The sequence below is a fragment of the Amphiura filiformis genome, chromosome 1 (assembly GCF_039555335.1).
Source record: "Amphiura filiformis chromosome 1, Afil_fr2py, whole genome shotgun sequence".
Classification (NCBI taxonomy): Eukaryota; Metazoa; Echinodermata; class Ophiuroidea; order Amphilepidida; family Amphiuridae; genus Amphiura; species Amphiura filiformis.
Window position 1 is genome coordinate 23,504,049 of NC_092628.1, and position 16,468 is coordinate 23,520,516.

At 37.0% G+C, this 16,468-nt stretch overlaps 1 long non-coding RNA gene across 1 annotated transcript; it reads right to left on the minus strand.

The window, feature by feature from the left end:
- Positions 1 to 5,954: 5,954 nt before the first annotated feature.
- Positions 5,955 to 15,316, minus strand: LOC140165816 (uncharacterized). The gene is made up of 3 exons (XR_011860771.1): positions 15,235 to 15,316; positions 9,478 to 9,785; positions 5,955 to 6,089 (listed from the first exon to the last, which is right to left on the minus strand). It is a non-coding gene; the product is annotated as an uncharacterized lncRNA (long non-coding RNA).
- Positions 15,317 to 16,468: the final 1,152 nt, after the last annotated feature.

Sequence of the window (16,468 nt, forward strand, 5' to 3'; positions counted from 1 at the left end):
ATATAATTTTATATACATGAATCATGCCCCAAAGTTTATCCTAGTCTCACTGATTAACCTCCTGTTTTGGTCATATTTATCACAAATTTCCAGTCTCATGGAAAGACATTTTGGGACCTTCCCAATGAAAGACCCCACCCACTTTTTCGGTGTCTAGGCTCTCACCGAAAGACCCTTTTTTTCTAAAACCTATCCGGACATCACCGTCACTTCCAAAGTTGAGGGCCCCCACTCCGACGGAACTCCCTTGTCAAAGAGATTATCTACAATTCAGGAACAATAGGCAACTCCTAAGATAGCAAGACAACATTAACAATGATCAGCATGGTCACGGTCGGTTAGCTGACACCGAGACAATGTTAGACCATTGTTAAATTATGGTTGCAATGGGAACGTCAGCCTAACATTGGGTCAACGTTGTTATTCCAACCTTACATTATGGTCAGTATGTTAACGTCAAGCAGCCATCCTTAAAATGACGGTCAGCAGTGATGTAGCGTCATAGGGGCAAGTGCCCCCCCCCCCATCGATTGCAAAATTTAGAAAATCCCGTAGGAAAATTGCCAAGACACAGCTTGTGCCCCCACACTACGCCACTGACGGTCAGCATCAATTCAAGTTTGATATCAAGACAACATTGGCCCAACGTTGACAATGGTCGGTATGGTCACAGTCGGTAAGCCGATGCCAAGCCTATGTTAAACCAACGTTGACATGCCAACCTTAAATAATGACTAGATTGGGAACATCTGGCCAACGTTGGGTCAATGTTGTTATGCTAACCTTATAATATGGTCGGTATGCGTCAGCCAATCTTAACATGACAGTTGGCATGCCAACGTTGTTGTGCCAACCTTAGATGGTGGTCAGTATGCCCATTACATCGAGCCAATGTAGCCAGCCAATCTTAAAATGACAGTCGGCATACTAACGTTGTTGTGCCAACCTTAAAATGAGAATTCTATTTTATATTACTTTTTAAGAAAAAAAATCAACATTTATAGTAAATGTTACCAATATTCACAGAAACTTTGATCAATATCCCTAAAAAGATGGACTTGGGTGGTTAATAGTCATTAAAATATATCTAATATTAAAAACACTTCTTCAACTATAAACACCCCATTAGCTCAATGACTTGTGTAAAATTAAGGTACGGTAATCAATTTGTCTTCGTTGTAAAATAGAGAATATAAGACTACATTGTGAGCATAGTATACACTAATAACTCATTTAAAAAAAGATTTTTGTCTCATTGAGCTGGTTTGCTAATGGTTGGGTCAACGTTGGCTAATGGTTGGATCAACTCGGGTCGATGGATGGATTAATAATGTTGGCCCACACATTACATCTGTATTAGGCCAAAAAAAGTTTGTCTTGACCTTTTGGCTAAAAAACTGTCCTTTGTGATTTTTTTTTTTTGCAATCCTGTTTTAGGGCTTTTTGTTTAGCAAGAAGCAGAACACATGCCTTACTACGAAAATGTAGTTTGCCTATTCTAACTGTCACTCCTAAACCCCAAACCTATGCTCACTAAACCCTAACCCTGACCTAAAACTACATATCTGCTAAATAATTCAAACATTTAATAATTCAAACCCTTAAAAACTTGCAAAGTTCTGAAAAATCAAGATCACACAATGTGACAATGTAATGTCAATGGTGCAAAATTAAGCACCCCAAATGTTGATGTGCGACACTAATTTACTGTTATTTTATTCTATATTAAAACATTACCGAAGTAGGAGTACAAAAAGTTGACTTTTATGTGTTGAGGAAACCCTATTATTTACTCGGCATGACATGAAAATGAGTGAAAAGGTGATCTTTCCTCTACCAATATCAATCGAGCAGTAAAAAATTGATGGTGTTATACAAGGCGGAGATCTATTATAAGTAGAGTTGATTCTCCCGCTATTTCGATCACAGAGCCAAGACTTGTATGCTCTTTCAATAGATCGATATTCAGAGCGATATTCTGATACAGTTTTTGGAGTATTTATTTTTGACATTTTGTCTGAAATGATTGGAAATTGTTTTGTGTCCAAAATGTTATTTTTCTTGGAAACTTCAATGATTTTATCATTTAAAAAAAATGCACTGGCACTGTGCTAAATCTCATTTTAAAAGCTATGCGCGTGTGGTCCGGAGACAAACTTTTTTTTTTGGACTAAGAGTTCGGTCAATGTTGGATTGACGTTGATTTTAGTGATTTCCAGTGAGTCTACATAAATGGGAAAATTTCCAAATGTAATTTTCTCAAAATGCTGTTTTTTTGTGATATGCAGGTATAAATTTACATGTACATGCAGAAATTGTTACAGATATTTTCCATTCATTTGACATAGTAAGGATATGACCAATTATAATTTTAATATAAAACACCCCAAGACAAATTTGATGTCACAAACTTACATGAATTTGACATCTAATAATATGAAATTGCAATGATGAATGCAGTTGTCTTATGGCCTTGTTCATATTAATAATAAATAAGCATTACAAAGTCATTCAAACGAGATCAATTATAGACAAAACATACAATCATATCAATGATCATAACAGAGTGGTGAAATGCACACGACCGTATCCAAACAAAGGGCTGGGACACGACAGTATACAACCGCGCATACGTACCCCCAAACACCATACCATGAGTTCTACAGTGTACATGTAGATGCACAGATATGGCTCCTGAGAGCTACAGCCATACATCCCACACAACATGTGTACAAATAATAACAATCAATAGATAAGTGCAACAACAATTACAAAATGTGAGAAACAAATAAAAACATAACTTCAGCACAGAGCAGAAACAATTCTGAGTTCACACAACCATTTCCCAACATAGCTGCTAGGAAGTAATTGTGTGAGTCCAACAATCATGAAATGAGAGGCCCACTATCACAACTCCAAGAAAGCAGGAACAGTGCACCTTGCATAGCCCCCATTCATCAAATAATAATTACAAAATTAATAAATGGTCATGTGTCATAAGTTGGGACCCCTTTCGGTAACACATGGGAAATTTTGAACATTACAATGGCTTAACATCTTACTTGATGAGGCTTGTTTTCGTAAGCATTTATTTATTGCGATGGAAAGAGTATAGATTACTCTTTAAAATGACACAAACTTTATTATTGTATAACTAGTATTATGGAAAATATGACAATCATCACTGGAAAAGTGTTATTCCAACGTCAAATTAGATATCCCAACTCTTGGCGCAGGACCAAATCGAGTAAATTAATACACAATATAGCAATTAAGACATTTATAAGGAAATATTCCTTATAAATGGCAGTAAAAAATATGATCATGTATGAAAAGCCCACCGACTGAGCACTGATGATGGGACAGTCGGTGTACCTCACATACAAAGTAACACATAATACATTCTTTAAATATATTAAAACATTGCACAAAGTGAGACGTCTCTCAAGCACACACAATCAGTAACATCAGGGGAAGCTTAGGACCCACTAACATGATTCCAGGGAGCCAGTCAGTGGGCCTCGCATAACATTCCGGTACATAAAAAGCATAACATGAAAAGGTCCCAATTAGTGATACAACAACTCAGCAAGTAAAACAATCATACATGTATAAAACAGCACAGTTCAATAGGCAATACATACATGTAGCAGGTAAAAACACTGAAACACATTTATAATTAAAATGAAAACAAGTATGTTTTTAATTTAAAGATGCTTTAAAACTAGTCACTGACATAGAACATTTGATTTGTAAAGGCAGTTCATTCCATAGCATTAGTGCTGTAGCAGCGATATACCAGCTTCCATACAATTTAAATGTCTTCACTGGAGTAAGTATTTGGCACCGGACCTGAGCGTGCGAGTGCCGGGTGCGAGTGGGCTTGTATTCCACGATCAACTAAGAGATATAGTCCGGTGCAAACCCATAGTGATTTGTAAGTTATTAGCAAGATCTTATGTATAATAATAAGCTTCCGTACTGGTAACCAAAGAAGCTGTTGCAGAACCTGTGTTATATGTTCATACTTTCTCACACGAGGTACCATCCTAGCTGCAGTGTTCTGCACTTCCTGTAGTTACCGATTTCATAATGCGGTAGTCCATAAAGAATTATGCTATTGCAGCAGCTGTCTAAGAATGAACTCACAAAGGCATGGAAGAGTTTCTCAGTGCATGCATGAATGAGGTACTTTCGAACTTGACCAATTTAGCGTAGAGCAAAGTTAGATGCTTTGCAGATTTTATGCACATGAGCGGATATATACTAAGGTGTTTATCAATGGTCACACTAATCACTAAGGTTCTGTGCTGAAGAAACTGCATGAACAGATTCCGAAAGAATATGGAGACGTGGAATGGTATTACTTTTACGTAAGAACTTGTAAATAATATGCAGGAATTCGGTCTTGCTTCTATTCAGTTTCATCTAATTGTCTGCACACATCCAGTTTTTCACATCATGGATGCAGTGTTCCAGATTGGAGATGGCAGTTGAAGTCTCTGACTGATTGAAGATCATGTAACAGTTGTGTATCATCAGCATAGAACATCAGCTCTATACCATCATGGGACGTTATTATGTCTTCTAAGTTCTAACAGAGCGGTGTACATGGTAAAACACAACGGGCGAAGCATTCATTCGATATTATGTGCCTTTTTATGTATGGACGTCTAATAAAGTGATGCTGTTGATTGAAAATCAGAATTACTTCAATTCATCCATGAGTGCAGCCTGATCTTAAGATTGTGAATATAGAGGCCAGGTTATGACAATCATCATGGTAAACACATTACTCTTTTCAACTGTGTGATCATCAACAACTAATTGTATTTGTGACCGATGGCTTAGGTATGTACTTTCATGGTTCATGTACCTGATTCTAAATGTACCATAAGTAAAGTGAAAGCCTGACTTTAATGTACTGATATCACCACTTAAAGCCAGACATTTATCTTCTGATGATTTTAGTCTTATTTAAATTCGGAATTCATTCAGTTTCTTGTAAACTTCATTGCTCAGCAAATTGTGCTGATAATCTATATTGAAAGTACTATTGGAGTAAGCAGCAGCAACTGCTTTGTTTGAAATGTAGTACTAGTTACTACTGGTTTTGAATGCATCACATGATGAATGGGCTAGCAGATACTTAAGGGGTACTATATCCGTGTTAAATTTTGTGTTATTTTTTTCATTTTTCTGAAAAATTATAGCATATTGGTGACAAGTAAGATATGTATATTATAGGGGCAAGGACTACAACTACTGCACTGGAAATTTTATTTCAGCAGTCAGCACAGAAAACAGTTGTGGAGTTACAGTCAAAAATGAGGGAAAACCAATATTTGATCAATAAATCAATAACTACTTGACTTGAGTTGCTGATTTTTCAGTGCAGTAGTTGTAGTCCTTGCCCCTATAATATACATATCTTACTTGTCACCAATGCGCTATAATTTTTGAGAAAAATGCAAAAATAGGCACAAAATTGGCCTGGTGTAGTACCCCCTTAATGAACTAAGTTCTTAATTTGTTTTGTTGATGTAATTCATTCATGTTAGCAAGCCTTCATAGGCATAGTTTGAGGGTGCAGGCATGTGCTGCAGCGGCCTGCTATACTATAGCATCTCTATCTAGATATTCTGTGCTATTTTACATGATCCATTGCCTGGCAAAGGTGGTGCAATCTCTGTACATGCTATTGAGTGAATAAATCTAAAATCCAAACAGTTCAGTTTCACAAAGAGATGACATCCTTGAGAATCCTGTTGTTTCTTTAATAATGCGATCAAAAATATCAATCTCTATAGATGCTGCTTACTGAGAGAATAAATCTAAAATCCAAACAGTTCCGTTTCACTAAAAGGTGAACACAAAACAGCAGCTGTGATCCTTTGGAATCCTGCTGCCTCTTTGATCAACAATATTGGCAAATGCTACATGTATTACCAAATCCATGCACAGAACATAATCTGCTTCATATGGAATGTTGGATGCTAGAAAGTATTTTTCTGAACGTCAGAATGGTTGCTGAGTAACATAATATAATAGAGACTAGTGTCCTGGTTTGTCTGGTCAACTTGGGCAGTCTGTGTAAAAACAAAAGATAATAATACTACATTATGAACAAAACACAAACATCATATTCAGAAGTGGGAAATTAGGGTCAGAATTTGGGCGAGAATCGATTCTCGGAAACATTCTGGCAAACAGATTTGCATGAATCAAAGTAAATTCTCATAAACTTTTGTAGTTTACACAGAAGTTGATTTGCAAGAATCAAATGATTACCGCAAATTTATTCTGCAAGAATCAAGATTGATTCTCGCGCTGTGAAACAAAACTCTGACCCTGGATGTGAAAGATTACAAAGGTTCAAAGTGACTTGTGCAATGTGAAAGTTTTGTTTTCCTTTTAGTAATGTGTTAGTCCACCTTCATTCTCACCAAATTCATTGCAACGATTCTGCATTCTATTGACCAGGTTTCGAATGCATTGCTGTGCAGGTGACTCCATGCACGTTGCAGTATTCTCAGCAACCCTTGCAGTGTTGTGTTGTCATTTAGTCGGGTATCTACATGTACCAGGTTTTAATGTGCATCCCCCCCAGGACTCTACCAAACCAACTTTTTTAGCTTCCTTTTATGGTCCTATAACATATTCAAAATGTTAACAAAAAATATTTCTCAAATTGCTTGTTATGTAAAAATAAGTAAAATAAGGAATAGTTGTAACCATGTAGGATGTTTCGTTACCTAGGAAACGTCACAACATAGGTTGTGGTCAATAGGCTGTAATGGGGGATTGACCTTTATGGCCAATTTTGTCAATAACGAAGCATTTTAGACAGTGCAAACAATTCCTTTTTTGACTTGCTTTTGCATGACGAGCAATTTTAGACCATTAAATTTGCGTTGAAATTGGAGCATTATTAATTTTTGGCCCCTGTGTGGCCAAAACAACTGACCAGCGCTCAAAATTTGACCTTTTTGCTTATAACTCAAGAACGGTAAGTCGCAGGTAGGTCAAACTATACTTTTTCTGAATCCTTACAATGAGAGGAATAATTTGGTGTGCTTGTTAACCAGATTTAAGCAACTTTGAAATTTGACCCCTGTGTTGACCATTAACCTTGAATATGGCCGGAGTGCCGGGAAATTTTTTTTGTTAACATCTTGAATGTGTTATAGGACCATAAAAGGAAGCTAAAAAAGTTGGTTTGGTAGAGTCCTTGGTGGATGCACATTAAAACCTGGTAGATACCTGACTAATTTACATTCTTGTTTCCAGCTTGCTTCAGATGGTCTCAGAGATGTCCAATGGGGTTTGGCAGTGCACTCCAGTCACTCATTCAATTCCTTCATGGAATCACCTGGACCGGCAGTGCATTCGAAACCTGGTTAATCACATTCAATTGACAATAACCACTCAGCCATGATTTTAAACCATAATGATAGCAATTTCATCAAATTTGTTTGTTTTCAACATTCTTGTCATTAAAGTTGTTTAAGGAAATGCATAGATGTGAGTAGGCCTACTTGAAATCCCGATGTAAAAAATGTAGCTTTTTTGGGCCTCAAATTTCATAAATGGCTGTATTTTCTGATGAACGACAAAATGTTGAACAAAAAAGTAACGCACATGTAATGTGTAACTAATCAGGCTACATTTCACACTTTAAATCAACTTAAAAGGGCATTTTGTGATCCACAGCCTCATCCCCCACTTTTCTCCAAAAAGTTGAGATTTTTATATCACTGGAAACCTCTGGCTACATAATGTTTATGTACAAAATATTTCTTGCAGATTAATTCGTTTAGCAAAGATATCGTGAAATTTGAATTTCGTTCTGGTGCACCAGAACGAAATTACAACGCATTGTCTATGGAGCAGTGTAATACACATAATCATACATAACTCGTGAACGCAAAATCGGAATCAACTGAAATTTTGGGAATAGGTTTTTTTCGTGGACATCTAATGAAAAATGACATAAATAGAGGATGCTAGAATCACGAAATACTCCTTTAAGGGGCCTAACAGTTTTTTAGTTATGTCAGGGGACTTAGTTTTTTGGAACCATTGACTACATCATACATGCTTGTGCATATTGCTAAACCAGATATCCGTGACCGTTATGGGCGCCCAGTTTAAATTCTTTCTTTGTGCTATGTGCCTGCAGTGTGACGTTTACATGGCAGACACTCACCTTACTAGAGAACTCCAGCTTCAAAATTGCACACAATAGTTTTGACTAGAGTCCAAAGCCATCGTTTTTCGGTAGATCAGTATTGCGATTTTTTGCAATGCATTACGCATATACAAGGTGTCCCATAAAAAGGTTACATGTAGAAAATGAACCGCATTTTTTGATGTTACAACAAAACAATGTCATTTGTTCAGATATTATTTATTGATCATTCTTGTAACTGTTAGCTAAGTTTCAATTCCGTATCTCAAAAGCAACTTAGCTTATACGCGCAGGATGACAGGGTTGTCAAGAGTGGCTAACCATCAAAATATGGCACACCGAAAGTTGAACACACGCACACCAGTCCTTTGTTTTCAGATTTGTTTCTTTATAACCTTTTATGTTTCTCTTATTTTTCATTGTTGAACTTATTGAACAAAGGAAACATATTGAAAAATGAAAAATTGTACACTGAAAATAAATCGGTTTTAGAACTTCTTGACTCTAGGTGGCTACAAATAAAGGACGGCGGTCATTAGAGAAGAGCACGTTTTTGGTGAAAGCAGTTCTGCACGCCGCGCTGTCATGTCATCAACATAGTGAAATGAATAACAATTTTTGCATTTAAGCCTTGTTTTGATTTTGTTGACTTGAAATCGCTGCTGCTTGTTTTTACATTTCTGACTGAACTCTTAAATTAAACCTGAACAAGTCTTATTCTTTATTTATCAGAATAAAATACTGCATCTGCCATGCTATGACTGGGCCTACTCAAGTGCCCCGCCAAATGCACGGTGGCTGTGACGGTGGTATAATGAACCGTGTTGCATAATTATGTCACGTAAAGAGCTTGCTCAGGAATGCGTGGAATGCGGATTAAATACGTAGGTTGTTAACTTGACATTCACAGTGGTACTAGTAGAGGGTACATAGATTATGTCATGAAATGGATATTTATATTTGTTAACATTAACTTAGGTTATTTTAAAAAAATCTACATGTAACCTTTTTTTGGGACACCCGGTATGTTAAATACCCTGTTCATGTTTAAATTTGGATTTTAATGATATTGTTATCTTGGGTCTTGATGAGGTATGGTGACACAAGAGGGCGCTGCACACCTTTTTCTAGGACACGAGGCCAAAAATTTTGTCATTTCAATCATGTTGAGATAGATTTTTATATAGGACAAAAAAAAACTGTTTAGAAACAAAAATAACCAAAAAGTCATTTTGGCTTCGATATAGCCAACTGGTATTTGAAGGTAGGCTTATCAAGCAACTCACCATTATAGCCTGATGATGTGCGACTTGATATCCACTTCTGTCTACATGCTTCCTTCTTTTCACAGGTTCTCATAAATCGATGCAGTTATGACAAAACCGTGGTGGGTGAATGTTGTTATGTGTAATGTCAACATTGCAGTATTGGAACAGTTTTGTATTCCAAGTGATGTTTGATAACTTATCCACACCCTTACTGTCAAAACTTGTTCCAGCCAACTTTGATCCAGGCCTACGAAAATCTCTGCCACACATCCTACACACCTTTTACAAATTTTGCTGATGCTGAAGGAGCCCAGACATATTTTAGCCTGTGAATGAAGGGAAAATAAAAATTAAATTACAATTTAAATGTGATTGTTCCAATCACTCACATAAATAATCCGCTTATGCGTCCCGTTTCTTAACACGCAAACAAGCACATGTATAATCACCACGTAAGTTCACATACTAAAGATCGCATATTAAATGTGCATGAAGTTCTCGAACGGAAGATACATTTCATAAGTTTTTAAGAGCCAATCTTACTTATTACATGTATGTACGGATCTGTGATACAAAAAAGTTTAAAATTATTTTGTTAAATATTAACACCAACAACTCACATACATTATATACAGTATGAGCGTGCACAGCGCCCTCATTCACCTTTAAAAAATCATGAAATCTCAGCCTCTCTGAGCCTTACAATGATAAACTTTGGAGGTGCATAATGTACATGTATAACATTGTGAGCCATCATCATCCCAACCTGCATTTTGCATTTTTTGAAGTACCAAATGATTACATCACAAAAACCAAGGGGACAAAAATGTGATCTTTGATGGCGCAAAAAAACCCAGCAAATCCAATGTTTGAATCAAAAGTGCCCTCGTGCAAACTTCTAAGCATCATAACCATGGAGGTCTTTAATTTCAAACTTGTTCAGACTTGGGCAGGCCAGTATGCAGGATTTTTTGGGGGGGTGGGCGATTTTGTGAAAAGTGGACTTTCTTCTCCAAATTTAAGGTAAAAAAACTGATTTTTTTCTCGCTACTATCGCAAATTCTTATGAACACTCCCTTAGGTAACTGAAAACAATTCTTTTTAAGTCACTTTATCTGAAAATATCAAGCAAATCCTGATATTCTTGGGAAAGAATGGTGGTATTAAGGGACCATTCGCAAACACTTGTTAGGGGGGCCTGATGAAAAAGGGGGCCCTGAAATTTTTGAAAAAATTGAAAAGAAATGGGGTTTTAAATAATATTGAACTTTGGAATTTGCAAAGTGTAAATCAAATCATGATGAGTCTAATATTACCGTACTATAGAAAAATTATCAAGTTTGTGTACATCGTGGAACATACTCTTTGCTGTGCGTAGTAAGCAGTTGTACGCAGATAGCCTCGCTATATGGACGCGTAGAGTAGCGTTGTACGGCTGTACGCGCGTGTACTTAGCATGATTAGTCGCGGAGTTACAAGCATAGTTGAATGTTCCACAATGTACACAAATTTAATATTATAGTATTAGTCTTAACAACATGTCTAAGGCTGTGCTAACAGTAACACTTTTGAGTTTGACCAGAATTTTTTTATTTTTTCAAATATCTTAAAAATACAGGATAAAGAATGTATTAACTACTAAGGTTTGCCGGTCATATTATACGAAGCCAAGAAAGACCCTAGATTTTGACTGCTCGTAGCTCCAAAAGACCCACCACCTCAAATTTCCGGGGGAGCAAAATTTTTTGATGTGCCCCCCCAGGTGTGTTCTAGGCGAATTTGGCTGACTAGCATACATGTGGTAAGGTTTGCCTGGCATACCTACATACATGCTGCATGCACAGGTAAGCGTTGGATTCCTGCGCTCAGAAGGAGGTAATGAATATTGATACACTACGTCACTGTCCTGGCATCGGCTGCAAACATTTCTGTATGATGAGTAATTTGTAGGGGTGGGGGTGGTTTGATATGATATTTATATAATTATAACAGAGGCCACAATTTTGTCAAGACTTTTGGAGGTTTAGTTTTAAGATTTAGTTAAACCCATATTATAACATTTGCTGGGAAGAACGCCCTCAAAAAATTTTTAATTCAGGCCCTTGCACAATTGTTAATGTACTTTAATTAGTAAACAAAGATTCTCTGCAAAAAAGACTTCAGGTGCTGTAGTTTTGTCAGAATCATATCCGAGATTTTGAATAAACCACGATGGAAATATTACTCGAACCGAAGTGTATTCGATGTCAACACACCCCTACGTACACGGCGTGTGGGACACACACACATGCCAGAGGATATCGTACCATATATTACAACCACCGGAGTAACATGCATTGGCGCTAGTAGTAAATTCCAATTTTCTTTTATACTTTACCTCACTTGTTCGGCTCAAAATTAAAAGGGGACATACCGTATCTCAGTGATATCTGACAGTAAATGTAGGTACATGTATGCCAGGTGAATTCAAATTTGCCATCAAACTGCATCATTTTATATATCAAATTAAAGCCCTTGAAAAGAAATTAAGCCAACACTGAAAACCTTTTTGTCATAGCACTTTCCGTAGCAAAGTTAGGCTCTAGTCAAAGATTGACTTTCATCAAATAGATTCTGCTAGCAAAATTCCCCAAAACAGCATTACGGGGGTGTTTCTATATCTTAGTCTCATGACGATAGCAGCTTTTTTTAATGGAACTGCTATCAAAATCCCTCTGAAATTCCATGTGCGAGTCTCTCATCACCAAAAAAAATCATATATTTGGGTCAAGTGAAGTATAGACAACATATTTATGAAGGTTTCCTTGAGCAAGCGGTTCTTTTAAATTTCAATGTAAATTTGTATTGCCGGTTTAGGCCATTTTGGCTGACTAGCAAATGTGTTAAGCCCAGGGCTGTCAACTCTCACGCATTTGCCGTGAGTCTCACGCATTGGGTCACTTTCTCACGCCAAGGTAGTATATAATCTCACGCCTAGGTAGTAAATCTCACGCAAAAAGCTTGAAAATGTGTAAAATCTCATGCATCGTCATGAATAATTTGTTGCTCCTACCCCCCCCCGCTTTTCACATTCTCGAGCGCCGTGGCTCAAGTAAGGCCAAGGAAAGTCGATTTTGAGTTTCCCGTCACCCGCCCTCACTTCATTTTCCGACCCTCACTTGAATTCATTTATTGTGATTTTCCAGAAAATACCAATAAAAACTGGTTATATTTGCAAAAAAAATTATGAATATCCCTCTATTTTTTGTGGAAAAATCAAAATCAAAACATACATTTTGCTGTCAACCTTGCAGACTCTTTGTAATATACTAAACATCCATCTTCAAGTGAGTGAGCGGCAAATAACAACACATTTTACATGCGTGTTGGTCATATAATGAAAGGCAGACAAATAATGAATAATGAATAATGAAAAAGTTATACCTCACTTGTTTTCAGAAATTATGTGACGGGAAACTCAAAATTGACTGTTAGGGGCCTAATCATGGTACAAAATGAACATTAATTGCCTTTGAGTTGGCAAATCCCGGTACGCCTCGGTCTCACGCCAAGCAATTCCAAAAAGTTGACAGCCCTGGTTAATTATCCAGCATACTTTTGTTTGCGTTTCAACCAATGACAATTAAGCCTTGATTGTAGCCGTTTGTCTGCAATACGCGTATGCCACGCCGCTCAGCGGCAAGCGGCAGGGTAGTATGAAACCAGCATTAACTGAGGTTTCCCTGTCATACCTATAAGTAAATGCTAGCATTTTTATTTTATTGAAAATAATGAATACTAATCTATTTTTTATTTTTATTTTTTAAATGTTATAATATGGCTTTAATTTGAGCTAAATTGTCCAAAGTTAAGGGATCCAAAATGAGCGTTTATTGCGTTTCGACAGTATTTTTTGTGGGACATGAGAGCACCTCAGACCTATCGAATTGCATTCTGAATACGAAGCATGTCTTTCTGATATCAAATAATTTTCATCTTTTTTTAAATCACAATATAATACAAATTTTATGACAAATTATAAAAATTTGATATTTTTCAAATTTTTGATATATAACAGTCCTCGAAGTAAAGTATATAAATCTAATGATATATTCTTAAAGTGTATGTAGCAGGGAGGAAAAGCCGACGGTCAATTGAAAATTTTGACCTTTCATATTGATGATATGGATTTTTTTTCCCAAAAGACCTAATTTTTTTTTTGTTTTGGGGAAAAAATCCATATCTTCAATACGAAAGGTTAAAATTTTCAATTGATCGTCGGCTTTTCATCCCACCTAGTACACCTTAAGTATACATCATCAGATTTATAAAGTTTACTTCAAGTACTGTTAAATATCAAAAATATCAATTTTTAATGATTTGCCATAAAATGTGTATGGTCGTGCGCTATGAATTGGGGGCCAAATGCGTTACATACTAAAAAATTGAACAATTTACATGTTTTTGTACTTAAACTGATCTAATTCATAAACTGTTCATCAAAACCCTATAAAATTAGATCACTGTAAAGCTTAGAGCACCAGGAATGCACACGTACAAACAATTGGTCAATATACAGGGTGTCACAAATGTCATATAGGGTGGAAAAGTTGAATTTTGGTTCAAAAAGTATACTATTTTGTTCCTCTCTTATTTACTAACATAAGCACCTGTTCTGCTAAAACCTTTTTAGATGTGCTAATAACATTGTAGGCTTTCAAAAAAAGCAAACTTGTAATGATGAGTTATGTTGCCTAACTGAGATACAGGGTGTTCAAAAGGCGTACATAATTTTTATGATTTTTATTACATTTTCAATCAAAACTTTTTTCCTCAATGCCTCACACAAAAACCAGTGGCATATTTGAATTCCTCATCAAATTTCCATCCAAAAAATGTAAACTTGTACAGCAGTGGAGTAACTCCTTCAAGAAATATGACCTTCAGAACATTTCGGAGCATAAATGAATAGTTAACACAGTAACGTATAGGAGAAGCCTAGAACCCATGACACAGAATGCAGCACACTTACAACAAATTAACCTAGCTTGGAGTAAAACTGGTCAAATTGTAAACTAGACATCAATACCAAAACAATGGTACATAATCCATATCAATACCTTGCTGGGTTACAAAGTTGCAGTAAAAAATAAATTCGGGAGGCATGAAAAATCAATATTCCCTATACTTTAACACATGCCTCAACCGTAGGCACCTCAACCGTAGGCACCTCCACCCCCGACTCTGCATCGTTTGAATTGCCATATCTCAAAAAGTATATACAGTGTGAAGTTTTTACTTTCCACAATTTTAGCTAGATTAATTAGCAACAAAATGAGACCAAAACTAGCTCAGTAACCCTATCCATTCTTGAGATTTGGGACAAAATGTCCCGAATAAAATGAAAAAATGTAACGCCCCCACCTTTTCCTATACCCCAATTCATGACGCACGACCGTATCAAAATGCGAATTTCAAAAAATCAAAATTATTTGATATCAGAATGACATTCTTCGTATTCAGAATGCAATTCGATATGTCTGATGTGCTCTAATTTCCCAAAATAAATACTGTCCAAACGTTCATACCCCAGCCCTTAACGTCATAACATAAATATTCATGACCCCCTTCGAAGTGCAGGAATCCAACGCTTACCGCATGCACTGCATGTGATTCACATTGCTAACTTTTAATACGCGTCTACATGTATAAACCTCTACAATTAGCAATCGGTTCTCAATATTATACATGTATGTGACCTTAAAATATTACTAATGTGTTTTAGTTAACACTCACCACCAGGCTTGGGTCCTTTAACAATGTTTACCTTCCAAACACGTCGCGATTCTCGGTACGCACTTTCCACGTACATTTGTAGTAGACTAATTCCAATCAGCCGTCTACACTTCGCATGTACTGTGTGTATGCTTCGTAGTGACGACTGATTATCTTACAGCCAATATCATGACGGACTTCTGAAAACTATTCAATGCGACTTCAGTTGTGCGCCGTAGCGCGACTGACTAGCGGCGCCCGCGTACCGCGTCGCTGTACCGCGCCGCTGTGACAAGATCGCGCTCTGAACTTCTAAAACAACAAACTCGGTCAAAAGGTCAATTTGGACACAACTGCGCATGCTCTATGCCACAGGAATCCTGTTGCAAAATCCGTCACTTTTTTTCCACGTAGTTTTCTCAGTCGTCAATCCAGACGGTTGACGACTGAGGGCAGCAGTCTACATTTGTAGGCTGTCATTGTATCATGTGCTTGAAGGAGAGCCCGTTTTCAAGAGGAGCACCCCTGTGGTAGGTGAAATGGCGTAACATGTCTATCATCATTTTATACCGGAAGTGACTCCTAAATTAACTTTAACCCTATAAAAAAATACCACATGATACATTGGGTATAACAATTCCTGTGTGAACATAACATCATTCTCCTATTGTTTTCTTAGCTAATAAAATTTTTTGAAGGTTTTTCGTTTTATACCGGAAATAACCCTTTAATGACCTTTGACCCCAAATCTGTGAGGACCCTATAGACATTGGGTAATAACAATGCATGTGTGCAAATTGCGTCACTGTCCTACGTAATCTATGGGAGAAGAAGCATTTTGAGTTCAAATCACGTTTTTGACCCCTATGACCCCTGCGTGACCTTTGACCCCATGAGTTTCATGTGACATGTAGGGGCATGGACAATGATGGCTGTGACCAAGTCAGGTCAAAATCGGTCCAAGCATGTGAGTGCTAGAGCAAATGTAATGGTCGGCAGAAGAAGAAAGAAGAAACAAAGAAAGAAGAAAGAACCTGTAAGAAAAAAGACACAGCCGTGACTAACGTCACGGCTGTGTAACTAGACTAAGCTGTGGTCTAACCCACGAACACAGCCGTGTTGTTACCCCTAATGACCTTATGACCCCAAAATATATGAAAACGGCCATAGACATAGGCTAATGTCAATGCATGGGTGCATATGGCACCACTTTGCTATGTTACTTGTGGCAGAAGGGGCATTTTGAAGGTTTTTC